We start from the raw sequence: 11545 nt of genomic DNA, 5'->3' as shown, positions 1-11545 counted from the left end.
AAGTAATATGCTACTTTACTTTTTCACACAAGAACAAGCCGGGACCGGCTGGGTAGTGGGCTGGTTCAAGCGATCCTGAACGGGCCCTACGTGTCACGACCCTAAAACTGACCCGGTCAAGATGGCGCCTATAGTGAAACTAGGCCAGCCGATACAAATTAATCCCAAATCCGACGAGAATTTCATAAAAGACATTTTAAAGCTATTAATTAATATAATCTCATAACATGAGTCTAAATAACAAGTGCGGAAGAATAACACAAGCCCGGCATCGGGGTGTCACAAGTCATGAGCAACTACAAGGTCTATCTAAGTACAATAAAGGCTATCATAGTCCGGAAATAAAGATACTAAGAACATCGGGGTGTCACCTGCAACTCCAGAATCTGCACACAAGGTGCAGGGAGTAATGTGAGTACGCCAAATCAGTAAGTAATAAAAGTAAATGAAAACTGAGCAGTAAAAAATCAGATAATTCCACGTCATAGCACTACATCAAATACGGTATGTTTCCAAAACAGTATAAAAATTATATATCTTATTTTGAAATCCAGTTTTAGTAAAATTCCTTTAAAAATGTCTTCCTAACAGTTTCAACAGAGAATCAATGAAATTTAGAGTAAACATGATGAAAGTCATAAATAGCCCCTCGGACAAGACATGTATCATAAACCGCCCATCGGGCATAATATCAACAGAACCAGCCCCTCGAGCTACCTCATAATCACTCGTAATCAGCCCCTCGGGCACAACATGTATCAGAATCAGCCCCTCGAGCAACAACATATCACTCACTCTGGGTACCTACGCTCACTGGGGGTGTACAGACTCCGGAGGGGCTCCTACAATCCAAGCACTATCACAAGTCAGCTTGTGGCATAATAAATCCGGCCCTCGACCTCTCATATATCACAAATCAGTATAACATGCTGCAGCGCGCAGCCCGATCCCATGATATCCTCAAAACACAGGCCCTCGGCCTTACTCAGCCAGAAACCTCTCAAGCCACTCGGGCTAATAGTAAAACAGGGTGTTCAGCCCGAAAATATCATTTATGCATCAAATCAGAGTAAATAAGATTGAGTTATGAAATCAGTAAAACATGGCATGACTGAGTACAGTTATTAAATCAAAACAATGAGCGAGGAACATTAGTAAAGAAAGCCCCTAAGGGTCCAAACAGTTGGCACGTGGCCCAAATATGGCATTCAGCCCAAACCATAGTAATACTTTCTAAAACACAATAGTATCAAATAGTTTTCAATCAAATATGCAACTTATTAGTCGTACGGGACGGAACAAGTCACAATCCCCAATGGTGCACGTTCCTACGCTCGTCATCTAGCCTGTGCGTCACCTCAAAGTAGTGAAACGATGTGAAATCCGGGTTTTCATACCCTCAGGACAACATTTACAATCATTACTTACCTTAAACCGGTCCAAACTCTAACCCGCGATGCCTTTGCCTCTCGACTTGGCCTCCGAATGCTCCAAATCTAACCAAAATCAGCATCACATCATTAATACACGCTAATGGAACAAAGCCCAAGCGAAAATAATCAAATTAACTCAAAAATCCTAAAATTGGCCTCGCACCTGCGGGCTCGCAGGTGCGGTCAATCCCTCCGCTCCTGCGACAAACTCTGCATCTACGGTTGCTTCCCGCTTCTGCGATCATCGCACCTGCGGTCCCCACTCCGCAGGTGCGGAAACAACAGAAGCAGCAAAATCTGCAGCAACAATTCAATACCAAATCCATCCCGAGGCCCTCAGGACCTCAACCAAACATGCCATCAAGTCACATATCACCATTCAAACTTATTCCAACCTTCAGAATACTCAAAACAACATCAAAACATCAAATCACCCTCGGATTCAAGCCTAAGGATTGCAAAACTTTTGAATTTCGTAAACGATGTAAAAACCTACCAAACATCATTCGAATGACCTGAAATTTTGCACACACGTCACAAATGACACAATGGACCTACTCCAATTCCTTGAATTTCAATCCAGCCCCGATATCAAGATTTCTACTGTCCACCGGGAAACGCTAAATTTCCAATTTCGCCAATTCAAGCCTAAATCTACCACGAACCTCCAAAATACATTTCGAACACGCTCCCAAGTCCCAAATCAACTAACAAAGCTATCCGAACCATAAAAACCCAATTCCGAGATCATTTACTCACAAGTCAACTTCCGGTTGACTTTACCAACTAAATAAGCAACTTAAGAGACTAAGTGTCTCATTCCACCATAAGATCAATCCGAACGCAACACCACCAACACGATATGTTGAAATACAGCTGAACGACACACAAGGAAGCAGAAATGGGAAAAACAGAGCGGTAACTCATGAAACGACCGGCCGCGTCGTTACACAACGACTCTTATTTAAAAAAGAAATCTGTCGTTAGGGCATTTAAAATGTATCTGTCTCTCTGCCAAAATAGCCGTTGGCTATTTACAAAATAGCCATTTAATCTCCCCAACTTTGTTTTAACCCCAATCATTTTTATAATTATACCTTTTCCCTATTTTCAACTATAAATACCCCCTCACTCTTTTATTTTTTCTCACAAAATCATCAATCTCTCTCTAATTTTCTTCTATAATTGCTTACTTTATTGTTGCAATTTGTAAAAAATTATGAAGTTGGTGAATTGAAGTCTTCAAATCTTCAACGATAATTAATTTTCAACAAGTCGTTCGTCAATTCGATAAACTCGTTCCAACTCTTAAGTTTTATTATTATAGTTTTGTTTGTTTTATTTACTTTGTATTGCTTGATTAATTAAGATGGCTTATTCCTTAAAAAAATATTTAGTAAAAATAAGGAAAATTCAAGAGTGGTGAATCTAGTAGCCAATCTATTCCTCATCCACTTCCTCCGGCTCCCCGACCCAAACCCCATAACCGTCCTACACCTGCTATTCTTGATAGTGATAATAGTTTATTACAATTTACTGAGAGTCAATTTTTGCATAATGTTGGAGCTGGTGAACAATTAAACCATGAATATATGATTGCTCTTTATGGTAATCCGACTATTGATGAAAATGATGATGAAGAAATAGATTTTGATAAAACGCACCGGATGACGGTACACCCACTAGTCCTGCTCTTGAAGTTAACCCAACTAATGATAATCCAAATGATGCCCCGTCTGACCGTCCTGTTACTATCCCTACTTTTTCTAGACAATGTCCCAAAAGGACAGAAACATCTATTGTTTGGCCTTTTTTTTTACTCAACCAATAACAGAATAAGGCTAAGTGTAAAACTTATGGCAAGGAGTTAGCTTTTAAATGTTTTGATGGTCGCGGNGGGGGGGGGGGGGGACGGGACTTTGAAAAGGCACATATTGATACACCCTCAAGATAAAGTCAAATATCTTCAAATGAAAGCCTTGGCCAAGGGGTCAAGTTTACCTACTCCTAGTCAGGTTGACCCTAGTACCGGGTCTAATCAATTTCAATCGGGAATTAACACTGTTACCAGTGGCATTTTATACTATAATACAAAAAAAGATCGGGAAGAATTGGCAAAAATATTTACTGTTATATGCTTACCCTATAGTTTTCCTTCGAACCCTCACTTTGTGCATTATATTAGAAAAATTTTGAACCCTACTTATAAAGGTTTTACTCGCACAACCGTAAAACGCGATATTTATAAATATAAAAATGAATATGAACAATATTTGCGCTATTTATTTACTCATATAAATTATCGTGTTGCTATTACAACTGATATTGGTAGAAGTGGTAATGACTGTGATTACCTTACTGTTACCAGTCATTGGATTGATGAGGAGTGGACAATGCAAAAGCGCATTATTGCTTATAGAATAATTAATTCACGTCACACAGGGTAGTTTATTGCTGATACAATTACGTATATTTGTAGATATTTTTGTATTATTGATAAAATCATGTCAGTTTCAATGGATAATGCTACTAGTAACACAAATGATGTAGCTTTGCTTACCACTACACTAAGTCCTGCATTTAGTAACATTTTTCATGTTAGATGTATTTTTCATATTTACCATTTAATTATGGGTGATAGTATGAGAATTTTAAATGTTGAAATTGAAAAGGTTAAAATGGTTCTTAATTGAATTTTTTATTCAAACCGTAGAAGTAGACTTAGAGACTATTTTAAAAGATGAGATGAATTTGGCCTAAGAGAAAGAAAGGTTCCTAAACCTTGTCCAATTAGATGGAATTACATGTATGAAAGCTTAGTTGTTACATATGAATGTAGAAACCCTATAAACTCAATGTTTAATGCGCATGTAAGTGATGATTATGAGCACCTTACAAATGCGGATGGAGCTAATGTTAAAATGCTTGTAGATTTTTAAAAAAAATTTCATATTGCTACAAATGAATTTTCTGGGCAATATTATCCTACTATTTCTAACTGTTTAGTTTATATTGTAGAACTTGCAAATTTTTTAGCTCATTTTTCACCTTAAGGAAGAATCGAAGAGTGGATGCTTTCTAGAGGGTGGGAAATTTATGAACAAGCTATTGATTCTATGAGAAAAAAGTTTAAAAAATATTTTTTTCCCTATTCCCCTATTTATGGTATTGCTGCCTTGTTAAATACTACTATGATATCAGGAGATCCTCAATTTTGGTATGAAACTGTTTATAATGGTTTAGCACTTGAAGAAGAGGAGTTGTCTAAACATCCGGAAGCAATAGACTCAATTAAAATAAATGCTCAAACTATTTATAATGCTTATCAAGTTGCATTAGATCAGGCTAGACCAAATGTTCCAACTCCCTCTTCTTCTGATTCTCAATCATCTAAAAGAACTGCGGGAGTAAGAGCACTTAGTGCATGGGCCGAGTTCAGGGTTTCTCAAGGTTCTAGTACTATTAATTTTTCACAACTAAATGAGCTTGAAGTTTATTTGTCACAGGAAATTGAGGAAGTGAATTCCGGCGGCTCCTTTAATATTTTGGAATAGTGGAAGGACAAAGAAAAATACTTTCCGGTTCTTTCAAGGACGGCCCGAGATATTTTAACTATTCAAGCTTCAACAGTGGCATCAGAGAGCGCTTTCAGTCAAGAAAGACTTCAACTTGGTGATTATAGAGCGTCTATGAGGGAGAGCTTGGAAAAATCAGTACTTTTCAGAGATTGGATCCATTCAGAAAGAAGAGATTTTGGACTTGCTGCATCACAACCAGAGGTAGACGAATCTTATGAAGAAATGCTAGCTAAACTTGCGGAGGATTCTGCTTCGCCCGGAAGTGATGATGACCAAGCTTATTTTCCGCCACCACCAACAAAAATTCCTCCGGACCTTAATGGATTTATGAAGTTTGTAAGAGATACCATGTAAATTAATATGTAACTTGTATTTTGGCACATCCTGATTAGTTTCCTTTTCTTCTCAATGGTGGTATTAGCTTCTTGTGCTCATTCCATAGGGGGGAGGAAGACTAAGAAAGATATTGCCATGTTTTGTTAATGCTATTCCCTATTAACTACATTCCCTGTGTTTGTTTCTTCTACTGTGAGTTGCCGGGAGGATTTATTTGGAGTTGCGGAGAGTTTTGGGACACTTAGTTCCTAAATGAGAGTTTGAGTTTTAGAATTTGGACCGTAGTCGGAACAATATGAAGACGGCCTCGGAATGGAATTCCGTTGATTCCGTTAGCTCCGTTGGGTGATTTCGGGCTTAGGGGCGTGTTCGGATTGTGTTTTGGAGGTCCGTAGCTTAATTCGGCTTGAAATGCCAAAAGTTGAATTTTTGAAGTTTCTGGTCCGATAGTGAGATTTTGATCTAAGGGTCGGAATGGAATTCCTAGAGTTGGAGTAGCTCCGTAGTATTGAATGTGACGTGTGTGCAAAATTTCAGGTCATTTGGACGAGGTCTGATAGACTTTTTGATCGAAAGCGGAATTCGGAATTCTTTAGAGTTTATAGGCTTGAATCCATGGTTAATTCGATGTTTCGATGTTGTTTTAGGTGTTTTGAGGATTGGTATAAGTTTGGATAGTGGTATATTACTTGTTCGTGCTTTTGGTTGAGGTCCCGGGGGCCTCGAGATGATTTCGGATGGTTAACGGGGAGTTTGGGAAATTGTTGGAGCAGCTTCAGCTGTTGATCTTACTGTCATAACCGCAGGTGCTAGGGAGGCGTAGGTGCGATGACCACATAAGCGAGATTCAAGCCGCAGATGCGACCGCAGGTGAAGGCAGCATAAGACGCAGAAGCGGGAGGTGTGCCGCACCTGCGGGACCGTAGATGCAGAGCCTGGGTCACAGGTGCGGAGAAAGGGGACTTAAGTGAAAACCGCAGAAGCGGTGCCCTTGACCGCAGAAGCGGTAGCGCAGAAGCAGAAACTGACCGCAGGTGTGGAAAACCTGGGTCAGAAAGTATAAAAAGAATTCCTTCGCGAATTTGAGTATTTTTCATCTCTTTTCAAACGGGAAGAAGATTTGGGGAGCATTTTCAAGGGAGATTTTCAGAGGGATTCATTGAGGTAAGGTCTTTGGTCCTTAAGCTCGTTATTATGGTAATTTTTATCATTGTAAGCATGAAATTTGAAGGAAATTCAGTAGTAAATTGGGGGTTAGGGCTTGGTTAATTGGAGAGCTTTGAGTGGTGATTTGAGGGACCATTTGGGGTCCGATTTTGGTACTTTTGGTATGACTGAACTCGTGAGAGTGTGAGGATTCTGAATTTGTAAATTTTACCTGATTTCGAGACGTGGGCCCAGGGGAATTTTGGTCATTTTTCCTAATTTCGCGTATTAGCTTAGAATTAGTTAGTGGAATCTGTTACTTGAAGTTATATTTATATTATGCAATTGATTTGAATAGATTTGGGCTATTTGGAGTCGAGTACTCGTGGCAAGAGCATGGTTTTGGGTTGATTATTTGAGCCGGTTTGAGGTAAGTGGCTTGCCTAACCTTGTGTGGGGAAAACTCTCCTTAGGATTTGGTATTGTTGATATTTGAAATGCCTTGTACGTGAGGTGACGAGTGCATACTTGTGCTAATTGTTGAAAATCATATTTTCATTAAGTAACTATAATTGTGCTCTCTTTCCTGTTTATACTACTTGCAATTTAAGCCTACTATTAGCTTAGGGAAGCATGTGTAATTGACTTAATTGCTTTACTTGCTCAAACTGCCTTATTTGAATTATGTGCAACATGCTAGGTTAGAAATACCTGTTTTACCTTGGTATGAAATTTGAATTGAATTGAGTATTCTTCATATTGCTGTTGTATGTTTACTTTAGGACTACGGGACGGTATCCCGGGAGATCCCCCTGCCTGTGTACTTTGGGACTACGGATTTGTATTCCGGGAGATCCTCCTGCACTTTTATATTGGAATTACGGGACTGCACTCGGTAGATTTCCCCAGTACTGGGTATTTACATTTGGGACTATGGATCGGTATTCCGGGAGATCCCCGTGCACTATGAGTTGGACTACGGGACGACACCCGGGAGATCTACTGGATATTTATATTTGGGACTACAGGACGGTATCCTGGGAGATCCCCGATTGTTATCTCTGTGTTGAGCTGTATTCCTTCTATGATTATTTTGTCTCTGTTGTAGTAGTTGTTGTTCTTACTATCCTGTATTATTTCTTACTGTTTATACTTAATTATACTGTCTTATTCTATACTGTTATACCTTATTTTTCATCTAAACTCAGTAGGGCCCTGACTTTCCTCATCACTACCCGAGCGAGGTTAGGCTTGGCACTACTGAGTACCGCTGTGGTGTACTCATGCCCTTTTTGCGCATGTTTTTCATGTGCAGATCCAGGTACTTCGACTCAGCCCTACTACCCTTGAGGCGAGGTGATTCTCCAGAGACTTCGAGGCATATCTGCCGCGTCCGCAGACCGAGGAGTCCCTTTCCATTCTCCCTTATAGTATCAGCCCTTCCGTATTTACTTTTGTTTAGACATTCTGGAGTTAGACACTTGTAGTTATTCAATAGCTTGTGATTTCATGAGATTCCGGGTTTTGGAAAATGTAGTTTCAGTTTGAGAGTTGTATTGTGTATGCCGAGCGGCATCTTAAACGCTTCCTTTTGTTATTCCTGCAGTTTTGGCTAGTTTTATTCCGTTGTTTCTCTTTCCATAATTTGTTAGGCTTACCTAATCGTAGAGACTAGTTGCCGTCATGACAGTTTACGGAGGGCGAACTTGGGGTCATGACAATCTCGTAACAAACACTGGACAAGTTGAATGATCATCATTTAAAAGACAACCAAGTGGTCTTCAGATTAGAAGAGATCTTGAGGATAAACTTGTAAGATAAAATGAGTAGATATTTGACAAAAGAACAAGAAGGAAACAAGAACAATTTATGAAGAATACTGTGTCGTGGCAAGTCACTGCTTTGAAAGCGATTTCAGCTCAATCGGGTGCAAATCGTTAAGACCGATCGCTTCTCAAGGTTCCGCTGCACCTCCAAACACGTGCACTCGTGGTTGAAAGTTTGGATTTTGTACAAAACAATTGCCCAGAAATCGGTTGAAGAAGAAGAGAGAAGTTATTTTTGTATTTGAAAACTCCACAAGACAGCTCCTAATATAGATAAGATAATAGAGTTGTTACAAGAAGGAGAATTAAAGTGGGAGACTATGGAAATAAAAGAGGTGTTATAGAACTCAAATAGCAGTTACCACTCGAAATGAGTCAAAGTAAGAAAAATAAAATTTATTTTCCACTCGAAATGAGTCAAAGTAAGAAAAATAAAATAGTTTATATGTGTTTTTAGCCTAATAATTGTAAGAAACAGTCTTAAGATTTTATTCACAAAACTACTTATCTTCTTCACTATTAATTTTCTTAACTAAATATAATTTCAAGGGACGTAGTGTATTTACGTACGTAGAATCAGGGGCGGATTTGTAGGCTTAATTATGGGGACGTGAAACCATGGTCTTTCCGTAAAATTTTATATTTTATGTATATAGTTTCTGAAATTGATATAATATAAACTGTTGGCACCTATACTCAAAAAGGATTGAATGGTGTACTTGGTTGAATGTTGTCTTATTGTCCAAGAGGTATAGGGGTCAATTCCCACTAGATATATATTTTCCTCCTTTTTTAATAGTACACCATATACTAGAAATCCTAAGTCCGTCTCTGCGTAGAACACATAAATTAAATAATACCGACATGCATCGCCCTGGAGAGCAGGCAAATCTTGGTTGGTGTTGCTACCTACAAAGAAACAAGAGCACTGATACTGCCTCTGTAATATGTGAAAGGGATCAAAAATATTTTAATTTTATTCACTGTCATAATTAATTAAATATTTGCAGCTAATGCATATACTTACAAAAAATTTCACAAATACAAACAAGGACGTACTTACCTTATAAGTTACAGGCTCACTTCAATCCATCAGCTTTTGTTTATTAAATATCTATAAATATTTGATTGTGTAAGTACTCAATAAATTGTATCTTAACTTGAGGTTGTTGTAGTAACCCAGAAACTTCAAATTCTGAATCCACGTCTAAATACAAAGTTGAAATGTTTCCTTTTTCTTGTTCCTCTTTTTAGAGAATGTATAATGCTTTCATGATCTCAACTGGATTAGGATTGAGAAATAATTGATTGATAGTGTTTCTAGAATTAGTTATATGGCCACAAAAACTCACAACTTATTTTTTACAGGCTCTTATTCAAAAGGAAAATATTAGACCTAGTTTTTGTCTTTATATTGGCTATCTGTGCATTAAAAGGAGAGACGTGAATAAAATGGTAAGCTGCAGCCGCAGAAACAAGACATGCACTTTGTTACGGAAAGTTAAGGGGCTATTGTAGGGACATCAATATCTTTGAAATATCTAACATAGAATATAATATTTCACATCAAATTAATATACAAGAGTGTCAAAATTGATATAAAAGGCATATTGTTACTCTATATTTAAGGGTTGTATTTTAATTAAAACTGCTTCTACTTCAGCCCAAAAATACTTTCTTTCCTTCTAAAAGCTTGGCCAAACACTTCGACTTTTTTAAAAAAAAAACTTTGACCAAAACAATACTTTTGGCCCAAAAATACTTATCCAAACAGGCTATAAGAAACCAAATGTGCTATTATCCCTATATAAGTAAATGTGGTCTCACTCTTAGCATAGCAGCCTGCGGAAAAAGCTCTAGAGCCCCTGCTCCTAAGTTGGAGCAAGAAGCAAGAGATTGAGCGCATCTTCCCCCTTTCTATTAGTAGTAAGGTTAAGTGGTCTTCTTACTTTAGAGCTAACGTAGAATCATCAATAGTTCCGGTCTGGATTTCTCTACAAGTTGATCGCGGAGGAAAAATATCATAGCCCCCTTGAGTCAGTAAGAATAGCAGAATTCCGCTTTAAAAAACCTTACCTTAAATGTGTCGAAATTGAAGTTCTCTCATTAGCGATAATGATACTGTTAATGAAATATGCATACAATAGCAGATTTTGTTTTGTTAAATTCACTATTCATTATGGTCTGATACATACAAACAACGAACGAGTCGACTTTACAGCAGGAAATGCAATTTTATTTCTATTCAATCCAACAATCAGGATGGATCTATCAGAAAGGCCCCCACCCATCTCTCTGACTTTGGAGAGCCGCTAAATAATGAGGTTCGACATCTTCTTGAGCAGGAAGAAGAAGGGTATAGGCCTTGAGGGTAGTGTCGGAGCCTCTGCCTAGCCCACACCAAGGCGAGGCACGTCTTTTCCAAGGTCGAATATGACAACTCGTAGTCCCTATTTCTTTCTAGAATTTGTTTTGGTGAAATATGACTTTTATTATTTGTTTTTATTGGATTATCTAATCATGAATCTAAGGTATTAAATAGGGTGCTAATTATTTTCAGCTAAATTCAAAATGCATATATCTATTTCTGGAAGATTTTCCAAAGATCAGTATCATTACACGTGTAAAATGTAACTAGAAGAAAAAACAATAATTACGTGTTTGGAACTTTTCGTGCTGCCTTATCATGTAGAGTCACAGTGCATGCTTATAAATATTCTGTCGCACATTATATTTTCTTGGAATATAACGTGACTGATACTGAAATAGTGACTACTTGACTAAAGGGCTCACGAGGTCCCCTTCCTTATCTGCCACATGCATTAAAATCAACACCTCAATTTATTAAATACAATTTAATATTACCCTTTTTAGAGTCCTAATTCTTCTCAAACTGCTTGATACAGTCATATGGTGCACAACTTAGCCATCGAACTCCTGCATAACCCCGAAAATATAAAATAGAAAAGGCGAAATACATAAATGACCCCTTCAAGTTATCCACAACGGTTATTTGAACACTTCAACAGACCTATTTATCAAGTAGATACTTCAAATGTCTGTTAAGTAAATCAAATAGACACCCCGGTACAGCATACCAGATGCGTGAGTTACACTTGTCAAATGAGCCAATCAATGAACGACACGTGTCATTTATAATTAAAAGTTAACACAAATTAACCAAACAAAAAAACAAAATAAATTTAAAATAAAAAAACCCTTCTCC

Source organism: Nicotiana attenuata, unplaced genomic scaffold (genome assembly GCF_001879085.1).
Source record: "Nicotiana attenuata strain UT unplaced genomic scaffold, NIATTr2, whole genome shotgun sequence".
In the NCBI taxonomy this organism is placed as follows: Eukaryota; Viridiplantae; Streptophyta; class Magnoliopsida; order Solanales; family Solanaceae; genus Nicotiana; species Nicotiana attenuata.
The sequence above is the reverse complement of the archived record's forward strand: the minus strand, read 5'-3'. Positions refer to the sequence as shown.